This window comes from Bos mutus, chromosome 11 (assembly GCF_027580195.1).
Source record: "Bos mutus isolate GX-2022 chromosome 11, NWIPB_WYAK_1.1, whole genome shotgun sequence".
Taxonomy (NCBI): Eukaryota; Metazoa; Chordata; class Mammalia; order Artiodactyla; family Bovidae; genus Bos; species Bos mutus.
Window position 1 is genome coordinate 104,938,357 of NC_091627.1, and position 22,540 is coordinate 104,960,896.

General features: G+C 47.0%; 1 protein-coding gene across 3 annotated transcripts in view; it reads left to right on the forward strand.

Moving 5' to 3' along the window:
• Window positions 1-22,540, forward strand: part of ACOXL (acyl-CoA oxidase like) — a 329,296-nt gene that overhangs the window by 71,824 nt on the left and 234,932 nt on the right. The window lies entirely within an intron of this gene.

A 22,540-nucleotide genomic window follows, 5' to 3' on the forward strand; every position in this document is an offset into this window, starting at 1 on the left:
ATCAGATTTTTGTCTGTTTAATTCCACCTCCTGGAAAGCCCAGATGAGTGAAAAGGTGGGAGGTAAATAAGTGGGTGGGTGGGAGGAGGGATGGATGGAGGGATGGATGAGTGGGTGGGTGGATGAATGAATAGACAGACAGCTGAATGGACAGGCGAATGTGTGAGTGTGTTGGTGGATAGGTGTATGTATGAGCACACGCATGGGTGGAAGGAAGGGAGAGGGGGAAATGGAAGGAAGAAAGGTGGTGCTGGTGGTAAAGAACCCACCTGCCAACGCAGGAGACATGAGACGCAAGTTTAGTCCCTGGGTCGGGAAGATGCCCTAGAGGAGGGCATGGAAAGCCACTCCACCATTCTTACCTGGAGAATCCCATGGACAGAGGAGACTGGTGGGCTTCAGTCCACGGGGTCATAAAGAGTCGGACATGACTGAAGTGACTTAGCACGCACGAACATCCGCTCATCCATCATCTGCCAACTCACCCATTCTACTACAAAGACTCTGAACGCAGTGATGATCAGTTCCTCTACGATTTAGTAGTTAGTGGGAGCTGTGGAATATTCTCGAGAAAAGCAGCCACTCACTGAATGGACATCACATATTAGAAAAACCTCCCCAGGCAGGGGTGTGTCAGGAGAGGCCAGAAGCATACAGCTCTCTTCCAGCAGTAGGCTCGAATAAGGGGCATCTCTGTAGGGCCGTGTGAGTCTAAGAGCTTCAGGGTCGGGGCGGGGGGGACTGAAATGAATATGTTTGGAAGGAGGTGGAAGCGCTGTGATAATGAGCATGGTGAGACCTCTGCCCCATCAAACAGTGTGGCATAAAGAGGGTGGAATGGAGAGGAGGGGATGGGTTCCCTGGAGTAATGTCTTAAAGATATGTGCTACCCACAAATGTGTGTTCTGTTGGAACTGGTAAACCGAAGTTGCTGGATGTTTATTCTCTTGGCACTTAAAAAAAATATTTATTTGGCTTCTCTGGGTCTTAATTGCAGCTCGTGGTATCTAGCTCCCTGCATGCATGCTCAGTTGTGACCCCCCAGACTGCAGCCCACCAGGCCCTCTGTCCATGGGATTCTCCAGGCAAGAATGCTGGAGTGAGTTGCCATTTCCTTCTCCAGGGGATCTTCCCAACCCAGGGATCGAACCCAAGTCTCCTGCACTGCAGTTGAGTTCTTTACTGCTGAGCCACTTGGGAAGCCCCTCTAGCTCCCTGACCAGGGATCAAACCTGGGCCCCCTTCGTTGGGAGTGTGGAGTCCTAGCCACTGGACCATGGAAGTCCCGACCCTTTAGTAGCATGGCCAGCGATCTCTTCACACAGAGAGTGGTACTGGAGAGATGAAGACAGGGGCTCCTCCGTGTCAGCTGTCTGTCTTTTCAGATGCGTTACACGTGTCCCGAGGGAGCAGAATCATAAGCTCCTCTTGTTCTACACAGGTTGGAGTTATTCTTTCTTTAGCATCCTCACACGCGCTCACATACACACATGGAGTGGGGAGCAGAGTAGCAGAACTTGCTCAAATGCTGGGGAAGTCCCATGGGACGAGAGCTTTGGCCTGAATGATCCGTAGAGGGACCATCTGTAAAATACAGTTTCCAGGATTTTCTGATGTAGACACTTCTTGAGGCTGACCACCAGAGGGCGACAAATACCAATAATGATTTGCAGACGTCTTCCCTTTACATTTTGTTTACTTTTCTATTCAAGAATTGGCTGGGATTTTTTGTTCTCAGTAGCTTCCTATCAGTTGTGAGTGTTGCTTTTTACAAAGTGGTCGATATAAGGAGAATTGGAATTCATCAGGGTAATAATTGTTGGGCTCAAGATCAAGACTCTAGGATGTGGAGTTATCTTTTTTTTAAATTTATTTTTAAAAATTGAAGTATAGTTGATGTACAGTGTTTGTTTACAGTGTCGGTTGCTGTTATTTATATGTGTGTGTGTATATATATGTAACATATATGTAAAACTGTGGGTGTGTATAGTGGTTGAGTCACTCAGTTGTGTCCAACTCTTGCGGCCGCATGGCCTGTGGCCCACCAGGCTCCTCTGTCCATGGGACTTTCTAGGCGAGAATGTTGGAGTGGGTTGCCATTTCCTTCTCTGGGGGATCTTCCTGACCCAGGGATCCAACGCGCATCTTCTGCATTGCAGGTGGATTCTTTACCACTGAGCCACCAGGGAAGCCTCCAAGGAACAGGACTCCCTTCAACTAAGTCATCAGAGGCTGAGTCAACCTTGTGGGAAACCCCAGTCTCCTCAAACCCTGGGCGTGGCCGTGGGAGCTGTGAGGGAACGAGGGATGGTGTTGTCAGTGCAGAGCGATCCCAGCTTGCTCTGGGCCTGGGTCCTGCTTGGAAGGGGCTTGCCTGCCTCGGTTTCAGCAGCAGCCTGTTCACCTAGGGCAGGCAGAAGGGGTGCGCGGGCTGCAGCTGCAGAGAGCTTCACCTCGCCACGGAAGCCCTGTTGTCTGCCTCTGGGGAGTGCTGTCTGTGCCACCTGGAAGGCCAGGCGTGGATGACGGATGGATGGTGTGCCGTCCTTAGGAGATTTTCCACCTGAAACTTGATGCTCCCTGTAGCACAAGGACTGCGCGCCTTCCCCTCCCTCCATGCTTCGTCACTCATTCCCTCGTCCCTGCTGAGGAATCCATCCAGCGCCTCCCTGTTCGAAGGACACATTCTGAGCCTTTTATACATCTTTTTTTTCAATTGCTTTATTTCTGTATCTACATGGCTGTGCTGGGTCTTCATCACTGAGTGGGCTCTTCTCTACTTGTGGAGAGCCTGGGCGGGCCACTCTCTAGGGATTCTCTTTTTGCCGAGCACAGGCTCTAGAATGTTTGGGCTCGGTAGTTGCGGCTCCCAGCCTCCAGGGCACAGGCTCAGTAGTTTTGGCGCATGGGCTTAGCTGTCCCTGCAGTATGTGGCATTTACCCTGACCAGGGATTGAACCTGTGTCTCCTGCATTGGCAGGTGGAAACTTGGCCTCTGAGCCACCAGGGAAGCCCATCATTGTTTCTTTTTTTTTTTAAATTGAAACAGCAGTCCTGTAAGATGGATACTGTCGTGATTCCCATTTTCCGGTTGAGAAAACTGAGATGCAGAAGGAGGTGACAGCTTGTCTGGAGTTTTCTGGGTCTCCCGCTGCAGCAGTCTGGTGCTGGAGTCCAGCCCTGACTCACACTGGGTTGCTTAGTCACCCTCAAGCAAGAGGTTCTTTGAGTTCAGCTTCGACTGTGCTCCCTGTCATCTTCGGACCACTTTGGCTCACAGTGATATTTGCTTTGGTAAACCAGACCAAGATGCAAAATAATTCACTGTCTACATTGGAAAACATGGAGAATCCTCCCAAACTGGGGTTTGGCAGATGCTGAATGGTTAGCCCTGGGGCCAGAATTCAGGCTTCCTTCCCTGCTGCGAGCTGGGACCTGACTTTGTCAAGTGGCACCACTATCTTTGCCTGATGGTCCCGTGTCACTGTGGTTCTGAGCGGTTGTGCACTGGGAGCAGGAGCAGGGAGGGGAGATGGGCCGCTCCAGACTTCATACTGAATGTCCTTTTATGGGGAGAAGGTCTGTTTATCATGTATCATGTTCAATGAGTGTGTTCAGCTCTGAGCTCAGTCCAACAGAATGATTTCTGAATGTTTCTGTCTACCACAGTGAAATTGAACAAGCCAAAGACGTTCACACTTCTTTTTGTTGTTGTTGGTCAGTTGCTAAGCATGCCCAGCTCTTTGCAATACCATTGAATGCACCGCAGGACTCCTCTGCCCTTCACTGTCTCCAGGAGTTCACTCAAATTCCTGTCCGTTGAGTCAGTGGTGCATCTAACCATCTCATCCTCTGCTGCCCCTTTCTCCTTTTCCCTTCCCAGAATCAGGGTCTTTTCTAGTGAGTTGGCTCTTTGCATCAGATGGCCAAAGTATTGAAGCTTCAGCTTCATCATCAGTCCTAATAAATATTCAGGGTTGATTTCCTTTAGCATTGACTAGTTTGATCTCCTTGCAGTCCGAGGGACTCTCAAGAGTCTTCTCCAGCACCACAATTTGAAAGCATCAGTTCTTCAGTGCTCAGCCTTCTTTATGGTCCAAATCTCACATCCTTACAGGATTACTGGAAAAGCATTAGCTTAGACTATATGGAGAAGGCAATGGCACCCCACTCCAGTACTCTTGCCTGGAAAATCCCATGGATGGATGAGACTGGTGGGCTGCAGTCCATGGGGTCACTGAGGGTTGGACACGACTGAGCGACTTCACTTTCACTTTTCACTTTCATGCATTGGAGAAGGAAATGGCAGCCCACTCCAGTGTTCTTGCCTGGAGAATCCCAGGGACGGAAGAGCCTGGTGGGCTGCCGTCTGTGGGGTCACGCAGAGTCGGACATGACTGAAGTGACTTAGCAGCAGCAGCAGACTAGATGGACCTTTGTTGGCAAAATAATGTCTCTGCTTTTTAATATGCTGTCTAGGTTGGTCATAGCTTTCCTTCCAAGGAGCAAGCGTCTTTTAATTTCATGTCTGCAGTGACTTTGGAGCCAAGGAAATAAAGTCTGTCACTGCTTCCACTTCTTCCCTTTCTGTTTGCCGTGAAGTGGGCAAGTAGGTCTCGTCTAGGGTCCTCAAAGTTTCAGGCTGGTCATTGGGAATGTCAGCCTCCAGAGATTGATTAGGACCTATGTCTTCGTGGTCACTCTTGTCTGCTTTGGACTTGGTTAAGCACTTGGTGGATGGATGGATGGATGAATATCGTGGTGAAGGGAAGGTGTCTTTAGTGCAGAATAAATCAGTCCAAATGAGCTCTGTGGAGATCAGATGCGGTATTTCAGCTGTATTATGGATACGGGAACTCTGATCTGCATCTTGAAGCAACGGCAGTGAACATTCTCCATTTCTTGTGTGTGTGTCCAGATCTTTGTTGTGTGACTTTGGGACCTGCCCCGCCAGCGTGCTTGCAGCCCAGGCACGCGTGTGTCCGGGCAGAGGCTCTGTTTTTGTCTCCTGCAGCGCTCATTCGCTCCCTAGCTCACCCTTGCACACTGCTCATGGGTGAGTCACACTGACAACACACTGTCGGTGTGACGGTGGTGCCGTTCGGGTGTGTGACCACAGGTCTGAGGATGTTTCTAAAGGCGGTCGTGTGATAGGTTTCAAGCTTGGAGAGCAGCCCTGGCCCCAGACTGCAGAGGGGCTGGGTTGAGGAAACTCTTTCTGAGGGAGAGAAACTGATCTCAGTGTCCAGCAGTTGACCTGCTGCCACCTCCCGGGTCCACACAAACCGTTTCTGCACCCTCGACCCTCCCAGGCTCTCCCGTTCCTGCTCACCTGCTCTTTTAGGTCTCCAGGAGACCTCAGGCTCTTGTGGCTGCCTTTCTGGGTATAGAGCTTGTGCAGCACCTGGTTTATCTCAGCCCTGGTGTTAACTGTCATCTCATCTCCGATTGCCCCTTAGACTGTGAGCTCCTGGAGGGCAGGGTTTCACGCAGTACTAGCTGCTGCTCTGTTAGCGGCCCCTCAAAAAATACCTGTGAGCTGGCCCAGCCCTGTGACTTCCCCCGCCCATCACAAGCATCTTCATGCTCTCGGGCTCCAGGAGCCAGGAAGGGGCACTGGCATGTGCTGAATGCCCCTAGTGGGCCAGCTGTGTGATGCTCAGCGTGCCTTCTCTCACCCAGTGTGCACAGCAGCTTTGCGGTGATTCCCATTTTATAGATGAGAAGACAGAGGCTGGGAAGTGAAGTAGCTTGGCAAAGGCAAACAGCTCATGGGGAGTGGGGCAGTATTGTGCCCACCCCACCCCAGAGGGGCCCCCCTGAACTCCTCTTGCCAAAGACTGCTTGCTTTCTTTCTTTTATTAGTTTTGGCTGCGCTGGGTCGTCACTGCTTCGAGGGCTTCTCTCTAGCAGCGAGCAGGGGCTGCTCTCTGGTTGCCATGGGTTTCTCACTGCGGTGGCTCTTCTGGCTGCTGAGCTCGGGCTCTAGAGCGCATGGGCTCCGTAGTTGCAGCACACGTGCTCAGGTTCCCTGCAGCGTGCGGGATCTTAGTTCTCTGACCAGGGATGTAATCCATACCCCGACCCCCGACACCAGCAGGGATGCGCCAGTGGCTTGATTTTGAGGCTGCACTGGAGAATGAGCACTAGACCTGCGGCCTCAAGTGCAGCGTCTTGGATCGCTGGCGACTTCCCTGCCTCTTGCTTGGGCAACCTCTGACCTTTGAGCCAAGGCCATTCTGAGCCTTGGGTCCTGTCTGTCCCCAGGCCCTAGACTTGAACTTGACGTTTGTTCCCAGGGGTATTGTAGGTCAGGCAGTCAGAATGATAGGCCCTGGCCCCGGGTTGACTCTGTGGGGTCCTATTTTCTTCATTAACTTTTTGCCTGATGAGAATGTTGTTGTGAGTCGACTTTTAAAAAATATTTGCATATCTCATTTCTTTGTCTGATTAGCGTGGCAAGAATGATGGCCCAGTTTTCATGCCTGAATACATAACTGTCACAGTGTGAGGCGCTGAGGGGCCAGTCTCCATTTCTCACGTCTAGCATCTCATCCAGGCTTTGTTTCTATCCACGCTCCAGACTTGTCTTTGAAAGGAACTCACCTTGTCAACCAAACGAGATCCTTCCACTGCTGCGAAATACATCTGAGATTAAAGGACACTTTTGTCAATGTTTGTGTGTGACTGAGCTTCAGATCACTAGATGTGCTTAACGTAAGAAGTGTGCTCTCTGCCTATACTCTGTTTTTTTAATCAAGTAGAATTTTTGAAAGGGAGAGGAGGAATTTAAGTATGGCCTTTCCTCTGGTACAACCCTGCCTTTACATAGCACCTATGAATCCTCTTTTTCACTCAGTGCGTGCATGCTCAGTTGCTCAGTCATGCCCGACTCTTTGTGACCCCATGAATTGTAGCCTGCCAGGCTCCTCTGTCCATGGGATCTCCCAGGCAAGGATACTGGAGTCGGTTGCCATTTCCTCCTCCAGGCGATCCTCCTGACCCAGGAATCAAACCTGCATCTCCTGCACTGGCAGACAAATAAATCATTTAAAGGGATTTTTTGGCTGTGCTGGGTCTTAGCTGTGGCTCCACCGTGGAAGGGGAGCTCTTCCTCAGTCGTGACATGGGAACTCTTAGTTGTGGCACGTGGGATCTAGTTCCCTGACCAGGGATTGAGTGTGTGCCCCCTGCGTTGGGAGTTCGGAGTCTTAGCCACTGGCCCATCAGGGAAGTCCCAGGAAGTGAAATTCTGGCTGGAGACCTTTCCGAGTCAATGTATAGAAACTTCTCTCAGTCTTTGAAACGCTATATAGTAACTCACTGCGGCTGAACCCTCTCCTGGTGGACGCTTATGTTGTTCCCAGGCTTTGCTTTTAGAAGACAGTGCTGCATCAGATGTCCTTCCTGTTTAGACATGACTCTGATATCTTCGTGGAGAAATGTCTTGGGCACCCAGCCACAGTGGAGGTTTTTACTAGAATTCTGAAAAAATACTCATTTTCTTCATTTTGATGTGACTTGTGCTTCCTTCTGTGGTTGACTGAAGGCCTGGGCTGGTTTTCTGAGTATAACTGGTAGCAGAAAGGCTTGAAGGATTGGAGAGAGAGGAGTGCTGGATATTCCAGAAGACTTAGAGATGCTTCAGAGCACCTGCCTGAGAGGAGTTAGGGGAGTCTGATGTGAAAGGACAGACAGCCCCTGAAACTTCCACGATCCCCACAAAACTGGATGTTTCATTTAACTGCCCATTACCAAACTGGTTGCTTACCAACAAAGAATGAAAGGCGTCTTTGGACAAAAATAGAGCACACTAGAGGGAATTTTTCTCTCAGCGTCTCCTCCAGCATCTCTTATGCAAAGGCCGAGGTGAACCTTGCAGAAGCACTGCTGAGTATGTCTACCTTAGTCATGCACCTTCTGCATCTCTCTAGTGTCTCCAGGCTCATACTCCCAATGTTTTCCATTGTACTTAAGACTCTCAATATGGCATGATGCTTGGGGCTGTGGCAGCCACTTTGTGACCACGAGGCAACGAGCACAAGGATGAGCAGCTAGTTGCTAAACATAGACCTATAGAGCTTGGTCCCTAAGGACATTGTTGAGCAACTAAACTAACATCAGCATTCACTCATCTTCAGACGACTTATAAAAAACAACAAAAGAAACTTGTTTAATCTAAAAAAAGATGCTCAGTACTTCAGTCCAAATATCCCCAGGGATTCAGTGACTTTGTGGCTATGTGATCTTAGGCAAGGTAGCAGAGTCTCTGAGTCTCCATCTTCCCATCCCTGAATGGGGATAGTTCTGCGTCCTTCTCAGAGTTTTTACAAGGCTTAGACGAAGTGACATTTCTGCTGTGCTTGGCACCACATTCAACCTGCAGAAAGTGCTTGGTGGTTACCGCCCACAGGTGTATTATTGCCCAGACTTCCTGCCTGACTCAGAGTCCTTACTGCTGAGCCATTACTCACGCTGCAGCCCCCGTGTGATGGTCTCATCTCACCAGACTGACTCTTCCAGTCCCTTGAGGCCTCGCTCAAGTGCCAGCTCCCCTGTGGAGACTGCTTGGTTTGATTACTCCTTGGGAAGTGGGTTTTTCTCTTCAGAGGAAGAGAAGGCACCGTTGAGAATTGTCCTGGAAGCATGGAGAAAACTCAGACTACTTATTCTGTCACCTGAGGAGGCAGCGATGAGTCACAGCAGAGCCTGTAAACTAGGGAAGGTGTTCTTCATTTCTCCTCCGAGTCCCAGTGGCCACACACTCACACTTCAGCAGGGCCCTCTTTGTCTGGTCTTGTCTTCCCCGTCCTCTGCTGAGTGTGTGTGCATCGTCTCTGTCAACCCACCAATTTAGGTGAACTGTCTCCCCTCCCATCAATGCCCGAAGTGACCAGCTTCAAGTTCCCCTTCTCCTTACATGCTCAGCTGCGTCCAGCTTCTTGTGACCCTACTTAAGTTATACTGACTAAAGATTCCGGTCATGAAAGGGAAGCGTTGTGAGGCTCTCCTGGAGTCCGGCTGGAAGACTTTATTTCTATGAGATGTGCCCTCGTGTTTTTACTCCCTTTCTTGAATCTTTATTTCAAAATTTTGTTCTTTTTATTCAATGTGAATGTGAGTGCAGGTAGAACAGAGTTTAATAATATGTCTCTGTCAAAGAATCTATGTTTCAGGCTGACAAAGACAGAACCCTAAGAGAAGGCTCGCACTCAGGTATGCCAAAAGTATATGGGTCATAGCATTTTTGCAAGGTAATTGTTTCCCCCTTATTAGATCTTTTAAAAATTACAGAGTATAAAGTGATGGAGAGTGAAAATCCACATCTACCTCACCCTTGCCATCCAACAATTGGCATTTAGTCTTCCAGGGTCCTTCCTAATGATTATATATATGATATGTATCTATATATGTATTAAATTATCTATCTATATATATCTATATATAATTATAATCATTATATTATATAACCTATATATAGATTATATTTATAATTTATGCATGTTTACTCTGTACCTGCAATTTTAAAAATTTGTGTTTGTTTAAAAGTATGTTGTGAACAAAGGAAACCATAAGCAAGGTGAAAAGACAGCCTTCAGAATGGGAGAAAATAATAGCAAACGAAGCAACTGACAAAGAATTAATCTCAAAAATATACAAGCAGCTCCTGCAGCTCAATTCCAGAAAAATAAACGACCCAATCCAAAAATGGGCCAAAGAACTAAACAGACGTTTTTCCAAAGAAGACATACAGAGGGCTAGCAAACACATGAAAAGATACTCAGCATCACTCATTATCAGAGAAATGCAAATCAAAACCACAATGAGGGACCATCTCACGCCAGTCAGAACGGCTGCTATCCAAAAGTCTACAAGCAATAAATGCTGGAGAGGGTGTGGAGAAAAGGGAACCCTCTTACACTGTTGGTGGGAATGCAAACTAGTACAGCCACTATGGAGGACAGTGTGGAGATTCCTTAAAAAACTGGAAATAGAACTGCCTTATGATCCAGCAATCCCACTGCTGGGCATACACACCGAGGAAACCAGAATTGAAAGAGACATGTGTACCCCAATGTTCATAACAGCACTGTTTACAATAGCCAGGACATGGAAGCAACCCAGATGTCCATCGGCAGACAAATGGATAAGAAAGCTGTGGTACATATACACAATGGAGTATTACTCAGCCATTAAAAAGAATGCATTCGAATCAGTTCTAATGAGGTGTATGAAACTGGAGCCTATTATACAGAGTGAAGTAAGCCAGAAAGAAAAACACCAATATAGTATACTAATACATATATATGGAATTTAGAAAGATGGTAATGATGCCTATATGCGAGACAGCAAAAGAGACACAGATGTAAAGAACAGACTTTTGGACTCTGGGAGAGGGCAAGGGTGGGATGATTTGGGAGAGAATAGCATTGAAACATGTAGATTATCATCTGTGAAACGAACTGCCAGTCCAGGTTCGATGCATGAGCGGGCGCTCAGGGCTGATGCACTGGGACGACCCAGAGGGATGGGATGGGGAGGGAGGTGGGAGGGGGGTTCAGGATGGGGACACATGGCTGATTCATGTCAGTGTATGGCAAAAACCACTACAAAAATGCAAAGTAATTAGCCTCCAATTAAAATAAATAAATTTAAAAAAATAAAGGGAAAGGAGGCACAAAAGGAGAAATAAAAAGTATGTTGTGTCAGTTTTAGCAGTGGATTCACAGTGGGTCTACGGCACACCTTTTTTTTGGCCATGCCCCGTGGCATGTGAGATCGTAGTTCCCTGACTCGGGCCTGGCCCCGTGCCTCTGCAGTGGAAGCTCAGAGTCTTGACCGCTGGACCACTGAGGAGGTCCCTACTGCAGTCTTCTTTTAACAGCTATAATTGTGTTTTCTGGAAAGCCTCATCTTAGCTTATGCTCTATATACCTGGATGATGGGCTTGATTTTTCATCTGTTTTGTATATTTTTAAAAAAACTAAACAGAGAAGAGAGGGGACAATTAAAAGAAGGATGAGTGTTTTTAATAAGCATTTGACAAATTCAACATCCATTCATGATAAAACTGTCAGAAAAAAATAGAAGTGGAAGGGAACTTCCTCAACTTGATAAAGAACATCTACAACCCCCACCCCCATATAGTTAACAGTATATATAATGGTGAATGACTGTACGCTTTTCCCCTAAAATTGGGAACAAGGCAAGTGTGTATGCGTTCACTGCTGTTACTCAGCGTAGTTCTGGGTCTTCCAGCTGGTACAATAAAGCAAGAAAAGAAAATGCATTTGGACGAGAAAAGGAAAAACCAGCCTTTCCATGTAGACAAGATGCTTGTCTGTCTAGAAAGCCCAAGGAACCTACAAAAAAATCTCCTAAACCTGCTAAGTGAATTTAGCAAGTCCCAGTACACAAGATAAACAAACAAAAATCAATTGTATTTCTGAATATTAGCAACAACATTTGGTTGTTGTTTAGTCACTAAGTTGTGTCTGACTCTTTCTAACCCCAAGGACTGTAGCATGCCAGGCTTCTCTGTCCTTCACTATCTCCCCAAGTTTGCTCAGGCTCATCTCCATTGAGGTGGTGATGCTATCTAACCATCTCATTCTCTGCTTCTGCCTTCTCCTTTTGCCTTCAATCTTTCCCAGCCCCAGGGTCTTTTCCAGTGAGTTGCCTCTTCACACCAGATGGCCAAAGTATTGGAGCTTCCACTTCAGCATCAGTCCTTCCAATGAATATTTAGGGTTGATGTCCTTTAGGATTGACTGGTTTGATCTCCTTGCAGCCCAAGGGATTCCCAAGAGTCTTCTCCAGCACTGCAGTTCAAAAGCATCAATTCTTTGGTGCTCAGCTTTCTTCAGTATATTAAGAGCAACATGTGGACACCAAAATAATTTGCACTTGCCCGAAAATGAGGAGAAATTCTCAGAAGTAAATCTACCAAACATGTATAGGACTTGTATGCTGAAAATTATGTGATTATACAATGCCAATGAAAGAAATAAAAGATCTAAACGAGTTGAACTATATACCATGTTTATGGATTGGGTGACTCCACATGATAATACTGATGCCAGTTTTCTTCAAAATCAATATACAGGTTTAATGCAATTTCTATCAAAATTCCAGCAAAATTTTTTTTTTGTTGAATATACACAAGTTAGTCTAGAGTTTATATGGAAAGGCAAAGGAAGCAGAATAAACATTTTTTTTTTTAAGAGTAAGGTAGATTGAGTCAGTCTACTCAATTTCAAGACATATAGTAATCAAGTCTAGTGGTTTTGGCAGAGAGATAGACAAATAGATCAATGGAACAGCATAGAGAGCCCAGAAATAAACCCCAATAAATATACCCAACTGATTCTTTACAAAAGTGCAAAGGAAAATCAGTGGAAGGAACAATAGCCTTTTAACAAATGAGTAACTGGACATTTATAAACCAACAGATAATGCCCGACCCCCACCTCAAATGTTAGCACAGGGAGCTCTACCCAATATTCTGTGATAACCTATATGAGAAAAAAATCTGAAAAAGAGTAAATATATGTGCAGTTGTAACTAAACCACTTTGCAGTACACACAAAACTAGCAAAACATAGTAAATCAACTAGACTCCAGTAAAATTAAAATTTAAAAAAATGTCTCACACCTTATACAAAAGTTAACTCAAAATAGATTGTGGTTTTAAATGTAAGACATAACTTTATATAACATTCAGAAAAATTAGAAAATCTTTGGGATCTAAGAGTATGCAAAGAGTTTGTAGAATAGACACCAAGGCATTACCCTTAAAGAAAGAGTTGGTAGGTTCGACTTCATAAAAACAAATAAATTTTGCTTTGTAAAGACCTTGTTTGTAAAGACAAGTTATAGACTGGGAGAAAATATTTGTAAACCACATATCTGACAAAGGAGTAATAAAGAGTTCTCAAAGCTCAACAGGGAAAAACAACCAATCTGAATAGAAAATGGGCAAATGTTGGCAGATAAACACACGAAAAGATGATGTTCAGCATCATTAGACATTTAGGGAAGTGTAAATTGAAACCACAGTGGCTATCTAAATAATACCTATCAGAATGGCTTAAACTTTTTAAAAAAGTGATAACACCAAAAAGCTAGTAAGGACGCAGAAAAACAGCGTCATTCATACGTTTCTGGTGGGATTATAAAACAGGACGGTCACTTGGGAAACGAGTTTAGCAGTTCCTTCTGAAACTAAACTATCATATAATCCAGCAGTTGCACTCCTGGGCATTTATCCCAGGGAAATGAAAACTTAGGTTCCTGCAAATACTACCTGCACACAAATGTCCATTGTAGCTTTATGTGTAATAGTTCCAAACTGAGGACAGCTCAGGTGTCCTTTAACAGATGACTGGGCTGTGGTACACCCAAAGCCGTGGAATGCTGCTCTGCAGTGAGAAGGAGTGCAGCCAGCTGATCGGTCTCCAGAGAATGATCCTGAACGAAAAGGCCTGAGCCCCACAGGTTGCATACCGTAGGCTTCCATTTTGGTTACATTCTTGAAATGACAAAATTACAAAACTGGAGAACAGATGGCTGGTTACCAGTGTCTGAACTGGGATGTGTGTGGGGAGAAAGTGGCTGCATTTGTACAAGGGCAGCACAAGCTGACAGAGACATTCTGTTGCTGAACTGTATTGATCGATGTCAATGTACTCACGGGTACTGCGCGAAGATGTCACCATCGGCGGCTACTGGGCGAAGGATACACGGGGCTTCCTCTATTATTCCTTTATTATTCCTTCCTTTATTATTCCTCCTGCGTGTGAGTCTACAGTTATCTTATAATTCAGAATTTCCTTTTTAGAAATATAGTGTCTCTTTTTCTAGAGTGGATCTACTACATTTTTTTAAAAAATTTATTTTTTGGCCACACCACGAGGCATATGGGATCTTAGTTCCCTGACCAAAGATCGAATCCGTGCCCCCTGCATTGAAAGCGTGGAGCCTTCACCATGGGAGCCTCGGGGAAGTCCCCTACCGCACTTCTCTTGATGGTTCCTGTCATACTTCACGGAGTACTTCACATCCGCCTGTATCCCGTATGCCTGGGTGGAGGGCTTTTTGTCTGTTCTGTGAATTTTTTTTGGTAAGAATTTGATTAGAGGAGAAAGGAGGTAAAAGCTGGAAGGAAGAAAAGTGGTTTTCTTTCTTTGAAACAGGTTCCCTAAAAGTACTTTTGTGTCTTACATTAAAAAGGAATTTCCTTTCCTGGGAGTTTTACTTTTGGGTCTGGTGAGGATCTGGGAGTCAGAGTGGGTCCACGCGCTGTTTTGGAGTCTCTGAGCTGCAGTGACAGGCTCTGAGCGGCCTTTCATTTTCTTGTATTTAACAGGCCAAAATCCACCCCAAAATGCCCTAAACACTTGTTATTGATGCACACGAGGGCGCCACATGTTCCCCTTCAGTCCTCGTACATTTCCTTCTCTTCTGTCTCTTCCTCCTGCCCTGGCCGACTCTGACTTCATAATCAAGCTTTCACTTAAAAAGTAGTATTTGCCATCCAGAGTTCCAGAATTTTCTGGGTTAGGTGTTCCGTGATGTAAGCTGCACACAGAGTGCACATCCATCGCCAAGCCGATTTCTTTTATGTGCGAGTTACGGTTTCTAGGAAAAGAGAGTGTGGTTTCTTCATATTATCGAATAGCCAACCGTTCATATTAAGAGAAGCTAAGAAGCCAAAGTCATCAATTATTTTGTTGGAAACCTAAAACCTTAAAAAAAAAAAAAAAAGTAGGGTCACTGACAAGGTACAAGTGTCAGAAGAACTCCCTGGAGTGGATTAAGTGGTTCGTGAAGTGGTTTGGTAGCCCTGTTCATCCAGCTCTAGGTCCCAGCCACACAAAGATGAGTAAGCAGTAACATAGGTAGATAGATTATGCCCACTTGTTGCCAGTGACCAGGGTGACAGCTGGCCTCCTGGAGTCCTCTATTGAGGCCATGAGAGTCCATTCCCCTGTCTCCTGGGGAGGGGCTGCAGCTACTCTCGGCTTTCTGCAGAGGGTGGTACTGAGGTTGGGGGTGGGGGCAGGTTCCTCGACCCATGACTCCTGGGGCTCAGTCCCTGGAAGATGCCTGGCAGAAGGGGCCCAGGTGCTGTTGCTGGTCGGGGGAGATGGCAGGCAGCAACTCAAGACTCACAGATGTTTTTAATTTGTGCGAACTGGTGGACAAAGCAAGTCCTTGTGAAAACTCATCTCCAAGCTTTCCAAGCAGAGCAGTGTAACTTTCAGTCCAAAAAGATGGTGCCTGGCTCGGGTTCCTGGGGACCGCAGGGAGGCACAGCAGCATCGCCCGTCTTACCTTGTCACTCCTGTGGGGCTTAGCGGCTTAAAAACAACTTGTTTTCTTAGGTTGGTTAAAGCAATCAACGCCTACGTTTTGATGTTGGTTCAATGCGAATTTCCATTGATTTAGCAAGTTGTCTTTTGCATCAGGTTTTGAAAGTTTCAGATCTGAATTACTAGGTTTCTGACAAAGCTGGAAGGAGCCTTACATTATATATACATGTGTGTGTGTGTGTGTGTGTGTGTGTGTGTATATCCCCTTTTTTAAAACTTGAGTGGGACTTTAGCTTTTTTAGTTTTTTTTTTGTTTGTTAATTTAAAAGGACAAGGGAGGGATAACATCATGAAAAATAATGGAAAGCGCGATGTCGTTTTTCTTCCTCCCCTTCTCTTGATGCCTCCCCGTCTTTTGATGGGAATGACCGAGAGAGGCACAGCTCGGGGAGGGGTGGGGCTGCAGCCTGTGGAGCCTTGCCACGGGCCTCCGTGAAGCCCGCCCTGAACGTGTTTGTGGACAGCACAGAGTGGATCTCAGCAGGCTAAGGACACCTCTCCCTGCCGAGCGGGTGATCACCTGTGAGCACCAGGAGTTCTCATCTCCCCAAACATCACCCCAAGGCTGCCAGCTGGTGACTGTAATCCCTGAAGTTGAGTGTAGGACATTAACATGATATTAAGAGGACATAAGACAAAAACACTTTCTTTTCCTATGAGGTGTATCATCATCATCATCATCATCATCACTGTTGTCATAGTTACTAAGAATTCATGTGTGCCCATCCTGTTGCTAAGTTCTTTGCATACATCATCTCGTTTGGTGATTCCTACACTTGAGCCCTCTCCCCCACCAGTTTCTGGCTCAGCGGGTCTGTCTGGGTCAAGGCCTGAGAACTTGCATCTGTCATGAGTTTGCAGGAGACGCTGGCACTGCTGCTCCTCTTCTCTGAGATCTACGTTAATCTGCCTGAAACGACCCCACGAAATAGGTAACATTATTCCCATTTCGGGGGCTTGCCAGGTGGTACTACAGGTAAAGAACCCGCCTGCCAGTGCAGGAGACATAAGAGATGCATGTTCTATCCCTGGGTTGGAGAGATCCAGGGCACGGCAACCCCCTCCAGTGTTCTTGCCTGGAGAATCCCATGGACAGAGGAGCCTGGCGGGCTACAGTCCATAGGGTCACAAAGAGTCAGACACGATTTTATGATGAGGAAACAGGCAAGAAAAGGTCGGGTACCAGACCACAAAGCTCACTGTGGCTGACCATGAGCATGCTTTGACCTACAGTAGTTAATTTTTCAGAGAAAGTAGTGAGTGACTAAGACAGCCCACGGCCAAGGACTGGTGGGTTGTGGCATGTGTGGTGGGGTTTCAGAGTCAGGGTTGGAGGAGCAGGAAGTCTGGAGGTGATGCCTGCAGGACAGGCCAGCCATGGACGGTGCTGCCTGGGGGGCTGGCCATTAGGAGGGGAGAAAAGTGCTGGAAGGAGAGCCAGGGAAAGGGTGAAAGTGTTAGTTGCTCAGTCATGTCTGATTCTTTGCGACCCCATGGACTGCAGCCCACCAGGCTCTTCTGTCCATGGAATTCTGCAGGCAAGAACACTGGAGTGGGTTGCCATTCCCTTCTCCAGGGGATCGTCCCGACCCAGAGAGCGAACCTGGGCCTTCTGCACTGCAGGCAGATTCTTCACCATCTGCACCACCAAGGAAGCCCCCAGCCCAGTGGAATGCTCTTGGTGGGTCTCTTCCTCCCTGCGCCCCATCCATAGTGCCCGCTCACCATGGCTCTGTTTTTGTGGGATTCTGTCCATGCTGTGACCCTTGGTCTTCTCTTCATGCTCTTCTACCATCTTTCCCAGGAAAGGCAGAGGGAATCATTACAAAAAATATAGGAGGAAAATAAACAACAGCCTTTTCTCTTTGAGTTTATTTTGTGACATTATAAATTTTGGACTCTTGAAATTAAAAAATAAACTATAGGAAAATCACCTCTGAAGTGTAGGTAAGGGAGGGAAGAGTCACATGTAGCAGGAAGGCTTTTTCCAAGTTGGTCACAAACTTGTGAATTCAGATTGGAAGCTTGGAAAACCCGAGGAGAGGCTTGGCAGCACAGAAAGCTGGAAAGCAAGGTTGCGGATCAGTGGCCCCCTGGCCAAATTCCACTGACATGTTTTGTTTGGCTCCCGTAGTATTTGAGAAATAGTCAAATCAGTCTCAGACGTAGGAGTTTTCATAATAAAACCCTTGGTGTCCAGCTTCGTTTCGGAGGAGCGGGGAGCGCTGTTGTACGGTCTGTGGCTGGCTGGTGGTGGACCTTGTGAAGGGACTTGACTCCTGATCACAGCCTGCCCCTAGTCTAGAAGGTTCTGGATTCACCCAGGAAGGAGCAGTACTCACCAGCAGGTGACTTGGAGGCTGGACTCGTCCTTCTCACCTGCCTCGGCAGCCTGTGTGTGAGAGCACATTGTAAACGTGGAGCCCCGTGCAGCCCTGGCAGCACAGGACTCGGGCCAGCGGGCAGTAAGGAGGAGGTGAAGGTGAAAGTCTTAGTCCTCAGTCGCGCCGACTCTGGGTGACCCCCTGGCCTGCAGCCCGCCAGGCTCCTCTGTCCGTGGGATTTTCCAGGCAAGAGTCCTGGAGTGGGCTGCCATTGCCTTCTCCAGGGCATCCTCCCAACCCAGGAATTGAACCAGATCTGCGCTGCAGGCAGATTCTTCACTGACTGAGCTGCTGAGAAGAGGTGCTTGGGGACAGTCTGTGTACCTGTAAGGGAAGTTCCCTGTGGCCTTCTTCTCAGATGGTGCCGGTTACTTCTTTCCTTTAAAATTGTTTCCAAAAATGGATTAAAAAAAATGTGTGTTCTAAAATTATGATTATTTTGTAAAGTCCGCACAGTGCAAGTGGTGCTTTCTAGGGCATATCTGGCTACAGCTGGGGCACTTCTGGGTGTTTTATGGCAAATTATTCTCAGATTACCCCTTAATGCAGGAAGGCCTGCCAGTTGTCTGAGCTCCCTGGGTCATATAGAAAACCCCTGGACTTGATACAAAACAGCTGCCTGGCTCAGTTGTTCCAAAAAAGGAGTGTTTTGGGGGCTGAAGCAGCAGGAAAAAGGTTTTTGTTGTTGGTGGAGATCTGGGGGAAAAAGTTAAATGACTCTTTCCTGGCCATTGAAAGGTGATTGAATTTTGGTATTAGCAAATTGTGGAAATCTCGAAAGAAGTACTGGAGAAGGAAATGGCAACCCACTCCAGTGTTCTTGCCTGGAGAATTCCATGGACAGAGGAGTCTGGCAGACTACAGTCCATGGGGTCGCAAAGAGTCAGACACGACTGAGGGACTAAACCACCAGGAAAGAAGTACTCTGAATGGGAGTTTGTTAGGTGCTCGCTGGTAATACCCACACTATGTCCTGAGGAGGAGGGTGTTCTCCAGGGCAGGGGGCTGCACAGAACTCCGATGACCTCTGTGTCCCGGAGCCTCAGCCCAGGCGGGGCTGGGTCAGGGGACTGACCCCGGGGCCTCCCTCTCCTCCAACCCCACGGCCCCTGCTGAGATCAGCCACAAAAGGATCAATTGTCTGAGCTTCCCTTTGTCTCAGAGGCTCTAGGGGCCTCTCCAGATGCCAGAGTGTCTGTGTGTGTGTGTGAGGGCATGTGCACAGCTGTAGAAATGTGTGTCTGTGTGTATATATACTGGTGTATGCAAATATTAGGCTTCCCAGGTGGCTCAGTGGTAAAGAACCTGCCTGCCAATGGAGGAGACTCAGGTTCAATCCGTGGGTCAGAAAGGTCCCCTGGAGAAAAGAATGGCTACCACTCCAGTATTCTTGCCTGGAGGATCCCATGGATGGAGGAGCCTGGCGGGCTATAGTCCATAGTGTCACAAAGAGTCAGACACGATTGAGCAATTAACAATTTAACTTTGACTTTACACAGCTCACTGGCCTTGTTTGCCTGCTCCATATAGGGGTTTCATGGCAAGGCCCACAGAACTTTCTACACTGTTCCAGCACCTTCTCAGGACTGCCTAATCAGATGCGGTGCATTCTATGTGGCATTTAATGCAGGTTTCCAGAAGGACTGTGCAGTGGCCTGTGCTCATCCACCCCCATCAGTAGCTCTGGGACCTTCATACAGATTCCAGTCATCCTATTTCCTAGTGCATCTTTTTTAAAATACTTATTTATTTGGTTATGCTGGGCTTAATTGCAGCCTGTGGGATCAGGTTCCCTGGCCAGGGATCAAGCTGGGCCCCCTGCACTGGGAGCAGGAGTCTTTGCTGCTGGGCCCCAGAGGAGCCCCTGTGCGCATTTTCAAAGACCTGCGGGATTCTGTGGCTGGTCTGTATGATTCCAAGATTCTCTGTTTCTTTCTTAACAAAAGTGTTCTTTGAAATGGCTGTAGGGACTTCCCTGGTAGTCCAGTGGTTAGGACTCCATGTTTCCAGTGCAGAGGGGGAAGGGTCTGAACCCTGGTTGGGGAACTAAGATCTTGCATGCTGGGTGGCATGGCCAAAAAGAAGACAATGTATTCACATATAACTGAATCACTCTGCTGTACAGCAGAACTTAACATTGGAAATCAACTGTCCCTCAATAAAATAACATTTAAAAAGTATATTTATAAAAAAAAGACTGTAAACCATATTCGATTCAGAAGCCATGAAAAGACTAATAAAAACGATAAATCGAAATTCACTGCCATGAAGGATTTATCTCCCAGCCCCTTTTAACCAGCACAGCTGTCATGTAAGAACTTTTTCTGCTTCTTTTTTATTCTTGTCCCTCCCCAGTCCTATTTCCTCTCCCTGCTCTAGATAGGGCTTATCTTTTAACTGTGGAAAAGCTACCAATTAAACAGTACTCCAAAGCTTATCGAAATATTCAGGCAGTCACATTGTCTCATCATTAGCCTAACTGGAAGCCAGAACTTTTTCACCCCAGGAAATGTGAAGCTACCCAGCATGTGAAGTTGGTAACTGGCTCATCCTAACCTTTTGGGGGCTGCAGTTTCTACTTGTATTTTGTTCCCCCAATACGTTCTTCCTTGTTCTTTAAATTCTTAATGGTCCCTCAGGCGTCTTCCTCGTCTGTTTGTTAAAATCTCAAAGAAGGTGCCCTCCTGGCTGAGGTGAGATAGACAATTGAGTCCATCCAGGTGAGGGGTGTGTGAACTCAATATGTTACGTCTTCCCTTTTAGATATGCTTTTGGTAACATGAAGCCTCACTGTCACTGGTTCCCTATTTCCAGGGCAATCAGTGATAATGCCTAGCTGAACGATTCTGGAGCTGAGCCATTCCCAGAGTAGCTAGGGGATTCTGCAGTAACCAGAGCTGGTTAGAAGCACTGGGCTTTCGTAGCCCTAAGATTTCTCCTAACTCTTCCTCTTCTTGGCTCGTGCCCACCCCATCCACCCTCCCACTGCCCCAGGTACCCTCATGTCATCTTGTAGCACCCAAGACAGCACCCCCAAAAGTCACCGCCCCACCCCTACTTCTGTGAGAGCTGACATCAAGGGGACTGTCAGTGATGTGTTTGGGGATGTAAGGTCTAACTTAGGCAGACTTTTTTTTTTTGCCAGAAATGATGTTATAGCTGGTGCTTTGGTTTTTAACTGCCACTGGGATTCTTAGTCATGTAGTAATTCAGCCATAAGTGGGTGAATGAGACTTCCATAGGCATGATTAGGGCTGAGCACTGAGTATTTTACATGATGGAATGGGAATGCTCAGATGCTGTCATGTCCGACTCTTTGCAATCCCATGCATGGACTGTAGCCCGCCAGGCTTCTCTGTCTGTGGGATTTTCCAGGCAAGAATACTGGAGTGGGTTGCTATTTCCTTCTCAGGGGATCTTCCTGACCCAGGGATCAAACCTGCATCTTTTGTGGCTCCTGCATTGGCAGGCAGATTCTTTATCACTAGGGCCACCTGGGAAGCCATGATGAAATACAAGGTTGCAAAACTTAAAGTTTAAAAAAAAACTTCAAAATTAAATTTTGAAATGTGATGACATTTTCACCCAGGGAGTATTGCCTATAAATAGTGGTATTGCTTATTTATAGAGTTTTCCCCATCCATCCCTGGTGGCTCAGACAGTAAAGAGTCTGCCTACAATACAGAAAATCAGAGTTCGATCCCTGGGTCAGGAAGATCCCCTGGAGAAGGAAATGGCAACCCACTCCAGTATTCTTGCCTGAAAAATCCCATGGAAGAGCCTGGCGGGCTACAGTCCAGGGGGTCGCAAAGAGTCAAACACGACTCAGCAACCAAGCATACACACCACCCCATCTGTCAGTAGGCACATGCGTGGGCATATATCCAGAGAGAAACACATAGAAAAGCTGCTTTGTCCTTATGTTAACCTGGTGACAACATTGTTAAGTGGCCCATTTTGCAGTTGTGAACACTGAGGCTCTTGAAATCCCTTGCTGTGAACTGGTTGAGGCCCACGCTGTACGGTTCGACCCCTGGTGGTGCTTGAGAGGTTTCCCTGGCACCCCCACAAGGCAGGGAGGAAATCACCGTGTCACCTTGAGTCTCCGCTTGTGGTCGTGCCCGGCATCATGCACACTTTCTCTTGATGTCACGTGTATATCACAGGTGCAATTTCCTTGCGGTCTTCAGAGCTGCCTTGCTGACCTTGAACTGACAGGCTTGGTGTGAAGTCTGTGCCGATCCCCTCCCCAGGGAGGCCCTGGCCCAGGTATCACCCCCCGGGGTGGGGACAGCCAGGGGAACCTTCCAGGACCCAGGCTTGGCCATGCTTTCCTAATGTGAACCTCAGAATCAGCTGTACTCTGCCATCCCGTCCTTTCATGGCTTTGTCTCAGAGCTGAAAGAACCCTGTTTTGCTCTTGGAAACAGACAGTAGAATGGTGGTTGCCAGAGGCTGCAGGGTGGGGGTGAGTGGAAAGTGCTGGTCAAAGGGGACCGACTTACAGTTCTAAGACGAGTAAGTTCTGAGCATCTCATGTACAGTGGGGTGACTGTAGTTAACAATACTCTATTGTACAGTTGAAAGTGGCTAAGAGAGCAGATATTAAGTGTTTTCACCGAAAAAAGAAATAAAAAGTAACTGTGAGGAAATGAATATGTTAATTAAAATGATATGTACAGTAACCATTTTGCAATGTATATATATATATATATTTAAAGTCATCACTTTACATAGATACACTTTTACTTGTCAATTACACCTCGCAGAAAATAAAAGATA